Here is a 14,562-nt window from a genome sequence, read left to right as displayed (position 1 = left end):
TGAGACTAAACTGTAAATGTCTTAATAACAACAATTTGTTCATAGGTGATGTATTATTGATATTGGGATCTGTTAACATTGTCCTTCCCCACAAAGGAGAGTTCTTGGAACCCTATAAGCGCACTACAAATCTATAGGGTAAAAGCAATAACACACCAGATCCACAGAGCTGGAAAGGAAGACACACAAGTAACATGAAAAGACAAGGGAAGAAAGTACCACAAACAAATCAAGACAACACATCATTAAAAGAATTGGTAGCTACAGCAGAAAAAAATGACAGAGAAAGATTTCAGGATATACTTGGTTAAAATATTTTGGGATCTCAAAGAAGGCATAAGAAAACAAATACATGCAGTGAAAGATCACTTTGATAATGAGCTACATAAACAAATCCAAGAAGCAAAAGATAACCTCAACAGGGAGATAGAAGTTATACAAAACAAATGAAAAGAGGAAAATGTAGGACAAAAACTGAATGAATATAAAAAGTTGTAGAAAGTGAGTGATGTCAGCATGTTGAAGGAATAAGAGGTCCTGGCCTTTATAGCCCCACAGAAACATCAATTCAATGATCATCAACAGAATGAACAGATTTTATGAGAGGTCCAGAGTCTAGTTGACAGATTCCAACACCCCAGTAGAACACAAAATTAGAGAACAGCCACAGTTAATGGGATAATAAGAACTTTCACTTTAACCGCATCATCTCTACCCTAAACCTACATAACTCAGGGTCAAGGAAGACCCCCTTGACCTATGATTTTTCATGTGGAGGAAACAAAGCATGTAGTGAACATGTAACTTCCCCAGTCCTTGAGGGTACTTCCAAAGAGGCTCACTTCTCTCTCTCCCCATCCAGAACATGAGGGAATTTGCATGACTAGATTGCCCAGGGGCACCTAAAACAAAGTAAAGGGGCAGATGCTTAAAGTAACTGACATGGAGGTCTCAAAAATCACCTTACAAGACTCTTACAGCCAGCTTGTGGATCCCACAGGCCAGCACACCCACAGACCCTTGCAATGACTAGTACATAGCCCCCAGCAGCTGGCTTATACATGCCTCACAGATGGCTTCTGGCATGCTCCTGCAGGTGGTTTCCCTTGTGCTCCTACACCTGGAACACAGATTACAGCAGCTGGCATGGATCTAATAAGCCATCTAAATTCTGCAGAATTTATAGAAGCTACACAATCTTGAGACTGCTCCTTCGGGAAGAAGGGAGGGAGGGAGAGAGGGAGGGGAGGGAGCGAGGGAGAAATGGAGCTTACCCCAATAATTCTAACATCTTGATGCACTGCCCCACAAAAAAGAGGTGGATGGCTCTAAGCTCTCAGCACAGCTATGTGGGTTAGGAGAAGGTACAGTTCTAAAATATTGCCTTCAGGAGAAATGGAGAAAAGTAGAACTTGCACCTAATGCTCTTTGGTGTACTTTCCTCAGAAAAAGGAATGGACAACTCTCAGAACCTTAGAATTAAGAGAATGTTTGCAATTATAAGACTTCTCCCATAGGATGGATCAAGAAGAGTGGAATGAGTATGGGTGCAAAGTTTTGAGAGAGCCCCAGAATCTCTCACTGGGAGGACTGGTAAGGATCTTTCCCTGCTAAAGATAGTTCATTAAGATTCTAAGAGGTGACTGCTTCTTCAAATGTCCAGACACCAACAAAAATTCATAAGTAACATGAAGAATCAGGGAAACATAACAGCAACAAAGAATCAAATAAAAATTTGGTAGCCAACCACAAAGAAGTGGAGATCTACAAATTGCCTAACAAATAATTCAAAATAATTAAAGAAGCTCAGTGAGCTACAAAACACAGAAAACTAAATGAAGTCAGAAAAATAATACATGAACAAAACCAGAATTTTATTCATTAAAAAAGCAAATATATTCTAGGATTGAAGAATAAAATGACTAAACTGAAAATTCAAAAGAAATGATCAAAAGCACACTTGACTAAGCACAATAAAGAATCAGTAAACCTGAAGAAATAAAAAGATCATTAGGGATTATTATGAATAATTCTGTGCCAATAAACTGGGCAACCTAGAATAAATGGATATATTTATAGAAATGTACAACCTGACAAGACTAAATCTAGAAAAGTAAAAATCTTGAAAAGATCAATAACAAATAGAGATTAAACTGGAAATTTTTTAAAAAACTCCCAACAAAGAAAGCACAAAACTGATGACTTCACAGGTGAATTATACTAAACATTTAAAGAAGAATTAAAACCAATTCTTAAACTCTTCAAAAAACACAAGAAAAAGAAACTTATACCTTTTCATAAGATTGGAATCACTCTGAGACAAACGTCATAAAGGAATACCATAAGTCACCACAGGCCACTATTTCGAATGAACATACATGTGAAAATCCTCAACAAAATATTAACAGACAAAATTGAACTGCACATTACAAGGATCATATAGCATGACCAAGTGGGACTTACCCCTGAGATGCAAGGATGGTTCAACATGTGCAAATTCAATTAATGTGATAAACTATATTAACAGGTGAAATATATAAATTATAATGAAAATTATATAATAATCTTAATAGATGCAGAAAGGGCACTTGCAAAAGTTTCATATCCTTTCACAATAACAACCCTCAACAAATTAGATATTGAAAAACCTTAACATAAGAAAGGCCATATATGAAAACATCACAGTTGATGCTGAAAAATTGAAAGCTTTTACTCTAAGATTTGGAGGAAGGCGGGGATATCTCTAACACTATTTCTATTTAACATAGTACTGGAAGTCCCAGCCAGAGCAATCTGGCAGGAAAAAGAAATAAAAGGCATCCATGTTGGAAAGGAAGAATAAACTTATCTCTGTTTGTAGCTGACCTGATCTTACACACAGAAAACTCAAAGACTCCACACATACAAAAACATATTAGAACTGAAAATTAATCAAATAAAGTTGTAGTATACAAAATCAAATTACAAAAAAGTTGCATTCATATATATTAACAATGAACTATCCATAAAGTAAATTAAGAAAACAATCCTATTTACAATATCATGAAAAAGAATAAAATACTTAAGAATAAGCTTAATTAAGGAGGTGACAATGAAAACTAGGACATTGATAAAAGAATAAAGCAGATACAACTAAATGAAAATTTATTTAATGCTCAATGATTAGAAGAATTAATATTGTTAAAATATCCATGCTACCCAAACTTATAAGAGTAGAGAACAACATGAACATGGTAGTTGTCAGGGACTGGATGGAGGAGGAAGTAGGGAAGTATTGGTCAAAGAGTCCAAAGTTTTAGTTATATACAATGAACAAGTCCTAGATATCTATTGTACAGCATAGTGCCTATAGTTACTAAAACTGTATTGTCCACTTAAAAAATTTGCTAAGAGAGCACATCTTAGGTTAAATGTTTTTATCACATGTAAACTATAATAAAGATGGTGGAAGAAAACTTGGATATGGATGGGTATGTTTATGGCATTGATTGTGGTGATAGTTTCATGTGTGTTCTTATCTCCAAACTCACCATGTTGTATAAATTAAATATTTGCAGCCTTTTGTATGTCAATTGAAGTTTAATAGAGAGGTTTTTAAAAATTTTTAGAAGGTTTGCAGTAATAAAATTTTAAAGGAAACAGAATCTTATCTCACATGGTTAAAGCTAGCTAAGATTGGATGAATTTATTTATAAGGTTTTTAAAAAATTAGCTATAATATCAAAAGCATAGTGATACAAAATCAAAATTTTGCTTTTTCTGTTACAAATGACAAAATATTCTTGGATTATTGGTATGCTGTCAGTAAGAGATTACCTTTAAAGTAACCTTTTAAGTTTTCTTTACCTTTTAGGTAAGAAAAAGATTCTTCTATTCCATGTTTATATAATTATATCAGAATGAACCCTAGTATTATTTATAATTAAAAGAAACTAATTTTAAAATGTTCTATACTTTGTTTTTTAAATTTTTTATTTGTTCTTTTTAGATATACATGACAGTAGAGTGTATTTTGACATATTTTACATACCTAAATTATAACATTCTAATTAGAATCCTATTCTTGTGATTGTACATGATGTGGAGTTTCACTGGTTGTGTACTTCTATATGAACATAGGAAATTTATGTCTGATTCATTCTACTCTCTTTCCTATTCCCATTCACTCTCCCTTCCCTTCATTCTCTTTTGTCTAATCAAATACACTTCTATTCTCTCCTCCCCACATTATTGCATGTTAGCATCCACATATCAGAGAGAACATTGGGCCTTTCATTTTTGGGGATTGGCTTATTTCACTTAGCATGATCATCTCCAGTTCCATCCATTTACTGGCAAATGCCATAATTTCATTCTTTTCATGATTGAGTAATATTCCATTTTGTAAATATATTACACTTTCTTCATCCATTCATCTGTTGAAGGGAATCTGGATTGGTTCCATAGCTTTGCTATTGTGAATTGAGTTGCTATAAACATTGATATGGGCTTGTCACTGTAGTATGCTGATTTTAAGTCCTTTGAGTATATACCAAGGAGTGGGATGACTGGTCAAATAGTGGTTCCATTCTCAGTTTTCTGAGGGATCTCCATACTGCTTTCCAGAGTGGTTGTACCAATTTACATTTCCACCAGCAATGTATGAGTGTATGCATGTATCTTTTCCCCACATTCTCCCCAACATTTATCGTTACTCATATTCTTGATAATTGTCATTTATGACTGGAGTGAGATAAAATCTCAGTGTAGTTTTAATTTTCATTTCTCTAATTGCTAGAGATGTTGAACATTTTTTCATATATATGTTGACCATTCATATTTCTTCTGTGGAGTGTCTGTTCAGTTCCTTAGCCCATTTATTGATTGAGTTATTTGTATTTTTGGTGTTAAGTTTTTTTGAGTTCTTTGTATATCCTGAAGATTATTAGTGGTCTGAGGTGCTTGTGGTAAATATTTTCTCCTGTTCTGCAGGCTCTCTCTTCATGGTCTTGATTGCTGTGAAGAAGCTTTTTAGTTTGATACCATCTCATTTATTAATTCTTAATTTTACTTCTTGTTCTTTAGGAGTCTTTTTCAGGAAGTCAATTCCTTAGCCGACATGATGGAGAGTTGGGCTTACTTTTTCTTCTAGTAGGTGCAGGGTCTGTGATCTCATGCCTAGGTCCTTGGCCCGCTTAGAATTGATTTTTTTTGCAGGGTGAGAGATAGGGGTTCAGTTTCATTCTTCTACATATGGATTTCCAGTTTCCTAGCACCATTTATTGAAGAGACTATCTTTTCTCCAATGTATATTTATGGCATCTTTATCTAGTATAAGATAACTGTATATATGTGGGTTAGTCTCTGTCTTCTATTCTGTTCCATTGGTCTTCATGTCTGTTTTTGTGCCAACAGCAAGCTGTTTTTGTTACTATAGCTCTGTAGTATAATTTAAGGCCTGGTAGAGTGATGCCTCCTGCTTTGCTTTTCTCACTACAGATTGCTTTGGCTATTCTGGGCCTCATTTTTCCAAATAAATGTCATGACTGCTTTTTCTATTTTTATGAAGAATGTCATTGGAATATTAATAAGAATTGCATTAAATCTGTATATCTATGCTTTTTGTTAACCTTTGTCTTGTTCTTAAGAGAACTGAGTCTTTTTTACTTTTTAAAAGAGTTAAGGTATTCTACAATCATGTTATCTCCTAAACATAGCTGAATAATGTTTCATAGTGACATAGTATCTTACTTAGTCAAATGTTCACCTCTTTTCACATTTTCCCTTCCCTGAATCAAATTCTAAATGAAATAGTCTTGATCTTGAGTGGAGTTTGATAATTCCCAGAGGAATTCTCAAGAAGCTTGAAGAATTTACTCTTTCAATTTGAACAAAATATTTAAAAATAATTGTTTATTTGATACGTTGAATTGCATGGAAAGCATTATCAATTAGGAAGAGATGACTATTCTTCCTTAGGTTATATTTGTATGGGTAAATATTAATATTAGTGTTTCAGAAATTATATAAACTTTCTAGAAATTTGCCAATATCATCACTGTCTATGATATGCCTGGTATAATGTTATCAATCATGATTCTGGTTCTTATTTAAAAAAGTGTATTCCATAGAACCAAATTTCCTTTTAAGTAAACTCTTACCAAATCTTTAACCACTGCCATTTTAATTCTTTTTTAATACATAGATGGTTTTGGTTTTGCTCTTATTATTTTCTGAAAACATTTGCTGCCAGCTACAGGCCAGAGTGCTTCATTTTCAACAAAAAGTGACTGTCTTGCAGACCCATGGTATATGGGGCACTGACTTCTGGTGGCATTGTTTAATTAATTTTGATACCATCCAGTGGAGTAAGAGTTCTAGAACTCTAAAAGAGAAGCTGTTGGGTTAATAAAAGTAACAAAGATCAAGTTGAGCAAAAGTCATTACATGGGACTAACTGAACTGATGAATAATGAGTATGATTTTATATAAATTTTGTTCAAATATTGTTGAGTTTTTAATTTTTTAAATGTAAGGAGCTCTTTTCAGTTTTCCTTAAGATATCCATAACTCATAATAACTTATTAGAATATCCTTTTGTAAACAAAAGTGAAATCTTTATCTTTCCTTTCTATTTAGCCCCTCTAGAATTTGGAAATTCTTATTAAGTATGCTTATTTCCATGGCAATATAATTATCTACATGAGTTCAGCAAGAAACTATCTTCTTTGTAATAGGACATAATTTTTAAGATTAGTTATGTTATAAAGGCTTTTACCAGAATGTCAAATTTAGAATGATGCAGAAAATCAGATATGACCATACAATTTTAAGGAACAAAGGCTGATTTTATGGAGCCTAGGCTTACAAAGTCCTCTAGGATAAAACCAGCCTGGTACCTGGATCACAGGTTATCCAGTCTTATGGGTGGATAAATGTTTTAGTCAGATTTTTTTTTGTCACTGTAACAAAAAGACCTGGCAAGGACAATTAGAGGAGGAAAAGTTTATTTTGGCTCACAGTTTCAGAGCATGATCAGCTGACTCCATACATCTTGGCTTAAGATAAAGTCAAGCATCATGGTGGAAGGGTATGATGGATAAAAGCAGCTCAGGACATTGCAACAAGGAAGCAAAGAACTCCATTTACCAGGGACAAAATATAAACTCCAAAGACATGTCCCCAATGACCCACCTCCTCCAGCCATTTCCTGCCACCTGCCTATAGTAACAGCTCAGTTAATCCATATCAGAGGATTAATGCCCTGATTAGGTTCAAGCTTCATAACTCAATCACTTCACATGTAAACTTTATTGCATTGTCTCACATATAAGTTTGGCAGGGGGGGGGGGACCTCATATCTAAACCATTACAGTAAGGCCCAGAAATATTAGGGTATTTCTGAAACCTTGAAAAGAGAAGAATTCATCCAAATTTTTATGTATTGGTAGGTGAAGTCTGGGAGTGAGTTCTTGGCTCAGCCTAACCTCAAAAGCCTTTTGAAAGCCTACTCTGAGATTCTTAATGAAAAGTTCTAGTAAAGCAAACTTTAAAAGGTCTATGTAGACAGTTATCATTATGGCTATACTTATATAAATAATAGAGCCAAATCTGAGGGAGACGAGACTTATTTTTAAAACAAGAATAAGCTTAATTGGTTATTTTTAATCAAAAAGAGGGGTCACTATAGAAATTTTGTTTCATTGGGAAACTATACCACACCCTCGTGGTGTATCAGATTCTAATCCTATTCATCGTCTTTGAGGCCTTATGTCTACCTACAAATTGAATTGGCTCCTATGGTCTTTCACAGTTTTTTAAGTCCTTGTCAGATTCTCAGTTCTTCTAGCTTCCTCCAGTATCTTACTACAACTCTACAATTAACATTTTCAATTTTTCTCCCACCATCCTGACTGGCATCACTGAGAACTAAAACCTGACTGCCTAGATCCTTAACTGGGACTCTTGATTGCTCTTGATACTTTATCCCCATTCCCTGTGCCCATCACTGGGATCTAAAGAAGTCTTGCAAGCTGAAGCCAACAGGAAACTTTCATGCCTAGAACTTCTGCTGTGTGGGAAACTCAGGATATATTGACCTCAACATCTAGAAATCTTCTTAACCAAATAATTTACTACCAAATCTGTCATGATGCAGCTGATCTCTACTGAATAAAAGGCAACCAATGGAGTAATGAACTTGTATTATTCTTCATTCCTTGCACAATACAAGGAACTGACAAAGACTATCTTCTGGATCAGTCTTTAAACAAGCTACTTTGAGCCCTCATTTAAACTGTCTCATTCTTAGGCTTTGTCTTCAGCCTGCCTAGCCCAATTTTAGCAATAATATTGCTAAGTTAGTTTAGTGAAAATTCCCCCACCCTTGATATCTGATCCTCTTGGCCTGGCTTCAGCTAAAGTCCTGTTAAGCTAACTTAGCAAGAATCCCTCAACTCTTGATATCTCATTTTAGTAATTTTCCATTTACTGTATTCATTGGCTATAAATCTTCAGCTGTCTTTGCTGTATTTGGAGTTGAGCCTGACCTCTCTCCTCTATTGTGATAGTCTTGACACCTGTCATAATAGTCCTAAATAAGTCTCCCTTACCATTTTAACAGTACTTTTTCCTTAAAAATTTAACTCACTAATAATGGAAACAGTCAGATGCTACAAATCAGCTGAAGGGAGATTCCAAAGAACAGACATATTTACAGATCAGGAATATTGAAATAAATATACAAATGAAGGCAAAACTTGTTTTTCCACTGTGGGAGAAGGAAGTCAGTTGAATTTCTACTAGACAGAATTTGAATGTCTATGAACAAGAATAATTTTGCAAACAAAGAGTTGTAAAAAACCCTCAATGGCAATGAGAGGCTAGAATTATATAACCCAAAAAGATGTACTCTAGACTGGGCCAAATGCAGTCCATTACCTGACTCTTTATAAATAAAGTTTTATTGGAATACATTTATTTGTATATCGTCTGTGGCTGCTTTCATTGAATAATTTGAGCACTGACCATATAGCAAACAGAACCTAAAATATTTTCTCTCTGGCCTTTTATAGAAAAGGTTTCTCTACCCTCCTACAGTGGACAGTACATGGTTTCCCACTGAATCACAAATTTCTCTTCCTACTACTGATAAGGAATACACTACTATTAGCCCCATTTTACGAATAAGGAAACTAAGGCCATTAAGTGGTAGAACCAGAATTCTAACTCAGCTAAGTCAGGTCCCATCATTAGTGCTATGATCAATGAGCTGTTTATTTTGCCTCCATAACAAGAACAACAAAGTCCTGAGGCTAAAATACAACCAAACATTGCAATTCTTTAAAAAAATTTTTTTCAAGCCCAACCTAGCCAATTTCCCAGTTGTAGATGGACAACATGCCTTTATTATATTTGTTTATTTTTTTAATGTAGTACTAAGGATCAAACCCAGTGCCTCACACATGCAAGGCCACTGAGCAACAACCCCAGCCACAACATTACAACTCTTTTTTTTAAATTTTTTTTATTGGTTGTTCAAAACATTACAAAGATTGCAGAATCACATCGGTTACACATCCACATTTTTACATAATGCCATATTAGTAACTGTTGTAACATTACAACTCTTTAAAAATTATTTCATATTTTTTTATTTTTGTAGTTGTCAATGGAACTTTATTTATATATTTTATGCGATGCTGAGAATCAAACCCAGTGCCTCACACATGTTAGGTAAGTGCTCTACCACTGAGCTACAACCTCAGCCCAAAATTATTTCATATTTAAGAAAGAGAATGTTGTAGTTAGAAGTGTGTGTGTGTGTGTGTGTGTGTGTGTGTGTGTGTGCATGGACATGTGCACATATATATGTGGTGGTAGGGAGCTGGTAAGGAAAGGAGTGACTGCTTGATAACTAAGTACCTTAATCTTACTTTTATTCTTTGATCTAAAACTACTCTTATAGTGCAAGTGAATTAAATTGTGGTAATACTTGTATAAAACACAGCATTAGTTGTATATCATCTAACAAGGAATTCATCCAGAAACTGAAAGTTATTTCCATTTTGTAGTATATTTTTGCTTTTTTTTAAATATCTGTCCATATCACAACCCTCTATACTTTGTGCACGTTAACTTCGGTTGTCACTTTCTTAAATAGTTGATTTTTCCCTTTTCCCCATTTATTACATTTTTCTTCAATTGAAAGTGCTATTCTCTGAAAGGGATTAGGTAGGTTAGCTGGCATTAAACAGCCCTTTCCTTTAGTCAGTGTTTAAAATATCTAAACACTACCCCTGCTTTACACCTTTCCACTTTTTTGAGTGGAAAAATGAAATGAAACACTCCAGTGATAAAAGAATGTCTGAGATCAAGCCCAGCCCAGCCAATTTCCCAGACAGCCTTGGAAATGGTGTCTTTAGCATCAGATTGCATGGGAAATCTTTGTCAAATCTTTTTTTGTATACACTTATAAATAATATTTCTCAGAGTGTCACTAATAGTCACAAGACACAGTGGGTGAATTTCAGTGACAGAACTGCTGTGAGAAAATGAACGGACTGTTAATAAGCTCACTCTTAAATAATAGCTAAATTATTACACTGTAGTGTGGTGGACGTCACTTCCTTAGTGTGGCAAATTACATTTGAAGGTGCCAGTGTGAACATCTCAGGAATATTACATTGCACGGTGCTTTGAAGGGATTTTAAACTTTTCTATAGCTTTCACTCCTTTAACAAAGCTCATATTTATTTTTGTTTTAATTGGATTTCATTAGTAGAGGGTGTCACAGACAATATTGGGTTTTCTGCCATATCCCCTCAATAGCCACCTCTATGCCACAAAGTTTTTATTGCAAGCACCTGTAATGCTTTGCCACAGGAACTTTTCTACCTCTATGAGCACCTAGACCTGCTTCTAGGCAAGTCCAAAGTGCTGAAGAACCAATCTGTCCAAGAGGTGCCCTCTTCTAGTGATGGATGTGAGTTGGTGGATAAATACCCAGCTTCCCTATCCATCTACTGAAAGAACTGGAGTGGAACAACCCTAGGATATGGGGTAACAATGAGATCCGGGAGTTCCCTAGCATGATTGGGCTCCTGTTGCCTCCAGAGTTTGTTAATGTTCATTGTATTGGATACTTTCCTTTTCTCATTTTCTCCACTGGTGTTTCCTGGAACCATCATCCAAAGAAATGACTTACATTCAAATATTTGTCTTAGGCTCTGCTTCTAGAGTAACCTACATGAAGACTAAATGAATATAAAGATTTTCTTTGCCACTTATCATGTAACAAAAGAAATACTCTATTGTTCCTTTCATAGAACAACCTTGTAGTCTCAGTCAGTTTAAGGTAATGTAAGAGAATACTATAGACTTAAACAATAAATATTTATGTATCAGTTGTGGAGTCTGGGAAGTCCAAGTTCAAGGTACCAGTATAGGGCTGGAGATGGAACTCATGGGTAGAGCTTGTGCCTAGCATGTGCAGGGCTCTGGGTTCATTGCTCAGCACACACACACACCCAAACTGGTGCATAATGCTCTGTGTCTGGTAAGGGCTTTCTTCCTAATTCATGAGCAGCTTCTTCTCCCCGAGTCCTCACATAGTAGAAGGAGTGAGGAGTTCTCAGAGATGTCTTTTTTATTAGAGCATTGTAGTTATTCATAGTAGTTGGGTTCATTTTGACAAAATCATACATGCATGAAATTTGATTTCATTCCCTATTCCCCCTTTTTCTGTTCCCTCCTCCCTCCCCCATTCTCCTTCCTCTATTGATTTTTCTTTCACTCATTTATTTTTTATTGCTTCTTTCTACTTATACATAAATGTGAAATTCCCTGTGGTATATTTATATGATTTTGTTAAAATCACATAAAATGATTTTGTTAAATTCATCTGTATTTTCTCCCCTTTCTCATCCCTCCTCCCTCCCTTTTGATCTCCTCCTACTCTACTGATTGTCCATATATCTTTATGATATTCTATCCTTCACTCCTTCTTTCTCTTATTTTGCTTTAGCTTCCACATGGGAGACAAAACATTTGACCCTCAATTTCCTGAGACTGGCTTATTTCACTTAGCATTATCTTCTCTATTTTCTCGGGTTGTTTTTACAAGGGCAATAATCCCATTCATGGCTGTATGCTCATAATCTAATCAACTAACTCTTCAACCATCTCCTAATACTATCACCTTGGAAGGTGTCAATATTTCAACATATGAATTTTGGGAAACACAAACATTTAGTCCATAGCACTTCCTAAATCTCATTTCTACAGGAAAGCAGTATGTTACATTAGGAAAGCCATGGATTTAGGATTTAGATTCAACCTTGAGTACAAATTCTGCCTTTGTCATTGACTGGCTGTTTTACCTGTGTGACCTTGTTCAAGTAATTTTGCCTTAACAAACCTCAAGTTCCCCACTTACAAAAGAGGGATAATACCTCTCTCCAGAGTTGGTAAGAGAAACAATTGCATAATGTATGTCAACAGCTCAGTACAGTGCTTGAAATATAGTAATAATCTAATAAATTTCAGTTGCCCTACCTCCAATTGCTGGCCACAACCAGTGGGATGTAATGTTCTTGTCCTTGTAGCATTTCTCATAGAATGTAGAGCAGATGCATAAACAGAGTGAGAAGACATCAATATTCCAAGCTTCATGTGATGGGAAAAAAAGTAGTAAAGATAACTCTGAAGAAACCCTGTTTAGCTAAAAAAAATTCCAGTCTTTTAATTACTTTAAAAAATTTCTAACATTACAGAACTAAACCACTCCAGTAGTTCTACGACAAACAAAAAAACCTGTGAGCAAAAATTTCCAAAATAAAACAAAGCAGGGAGAGGCTTATAAAACTAAATATGGAGCTCAGTACTAACAGCTGAATGGGTAAAGGAATTAAAATAATTTTAAAAATCACAAGTGAATGATAAAGTATAGAGAAACTGAAATTTACAGACTATTTAAAACCTGGAATTGCTGAGTGTTCAGAAACTACACAGATGAATCAAGGGTGGTGAACAGTTGAAAGAGATTATGGATAAACCTACATTGTTCCAGTTGTTACTCATGGCAGCATCTCTGAGGAAGACTTGGCAGTTAGATATTGAACCAGGCAAATGTTTGTAGCAGATCCAATGATTATAACCTGCCTATCAGTAGATCCTGCCACTGGGTTTGCAGTTTTGATATGTGTCCCAGACATCTGGTGAACCTTGTTGATCTTGGCACCCTGATGCCCCATTAATATGCTTGGAATGATGAGTTCATGAGTAGTCCTAAGCAGATGCATCCAAACCTGCCCAATAACCTTAAACTGCTGGGGAATGAATGCAATGCCACTGAATCAGATATTGCCATGCAAAATAGGAAAACAAGAGTTAAATTGCCAACTGGGCAGCTCAGTCAAATGAGACTGTGGAATCGTGTGTTGTTCTTGAATGGTAGAGGCTTCTATAGAGGAGATCCCTCCAGGTCAGAGTTAACATGCATAGATGGAAAGTATGGGGAAAGCTTGCTCTGTTGCTGCCTGTGCTGACCTGTCCTGACCACTTTCAAAGATGACTGGACAGCTGGGTGTACTTCAGGGTTGGGAGAATTCCACCATAAGCATACAGGTCTGTTTGACACACTAAATGATGGACTGTCAAATGCTCACAGTTGTGATAGCCTGTTCAGTAGAAGTGGGAAGAACATTCCCTGCCACTTGCACCTGAACCCTTTACTCTCTCATATTTCCTTGATCTTGCAACCACAATTGCCAATGAGAGAGCCACATTGATTAGCAGGGACCACCATGTTCAGGGTGACCAGGATCTATTGGTTGGGGGATCCTGTCTTTCAGTTTGTCAATGATCATAGCAAAGGCTTAACAGATCGAGTTAGTGGGTCTAGGTAAAGTAGTAATTCTCTCAGTACAATTCCCTTCTGCATGCTGATATATCCACTACTCTACATATCTTCTTAACTAAGTCCCTTTCCTGATGATACTGCAAAATTCCATGCATAAATTGCTGGATGGTGAAAGTGACATTTAATCCCACTTCAAACATTTCCCATCCATCCCCAGGACCCCATCACCTTCCTGCTGATTTCTATTGTTCTGTCTCTGGCCTGCCCTTCCCCTTCCCACCCACTCTCCTTTTCTTCTCAGTTGCCATGAGCCTGCAGTTTTGGCTTTCACCACTACTAGACTTAACCACTCAAAGTAAAGCTTTCCAGAACACCACTGGACATGGAGACAGATGTGATTAAAGTATGAGACATGAAAGGAAAACAATTGACACATTTGGTTACATTTAAATGGAGAACTTACGTTAGCAAAAGGTATCATTAAGAAAGAGAAAAATTAAGCCATAGAAAGAGAGAAGATATTTTCAATTCCTGTACCCAAAAAAGGGCATTTAGATAGAATATATAAAGTAAAAAAAATAGAAACCCAAGGGAAAAAAATGAGCAAAGGACTTAAACATGAGCCATACAAAAGAGGATACCCAAATGATTGATAAACATAATAAAGCATGTCCAAAGCCATTGCTAGTCAGGTGATAATGTATATTAAAATTCATTTTGGG

At 35.7% G+C, this 14,562-nt stretch overlaps 1 pseudogene; it reads right to left on the bottom strand.

The window, feature by feature from the left end:
- Positions 1–13,055: 13,055 nt before the first annotated feature.
- On the bottom strand, positions 13,056–14,224 carry LOC113188455 (poly(rC)-binding protein 2-like; annotated as a pseudogene).
- Positions 14,225–14,562: the final 338 nt, after the last annotated feature.

This window comes from Urocitellus parryii, chromosome X (assembly GCF_045843805.1).
Source record: "Urocitellus parryii isolate mUroPar1 chromosome X, mUroPar1.hap1, whole genome shotgun sequence".
NCBI classification, from domain to species: Eukaryota; Metazoa; Chordata; class Mammalia; order Rodentia; family Sciuridae; genus Urocitellus; species Urocitellus parryii.
Note: the sequence above shows the minus strand (reverse complement) of the source record. Positions and strands in the feature narration are given on the sequence as shown.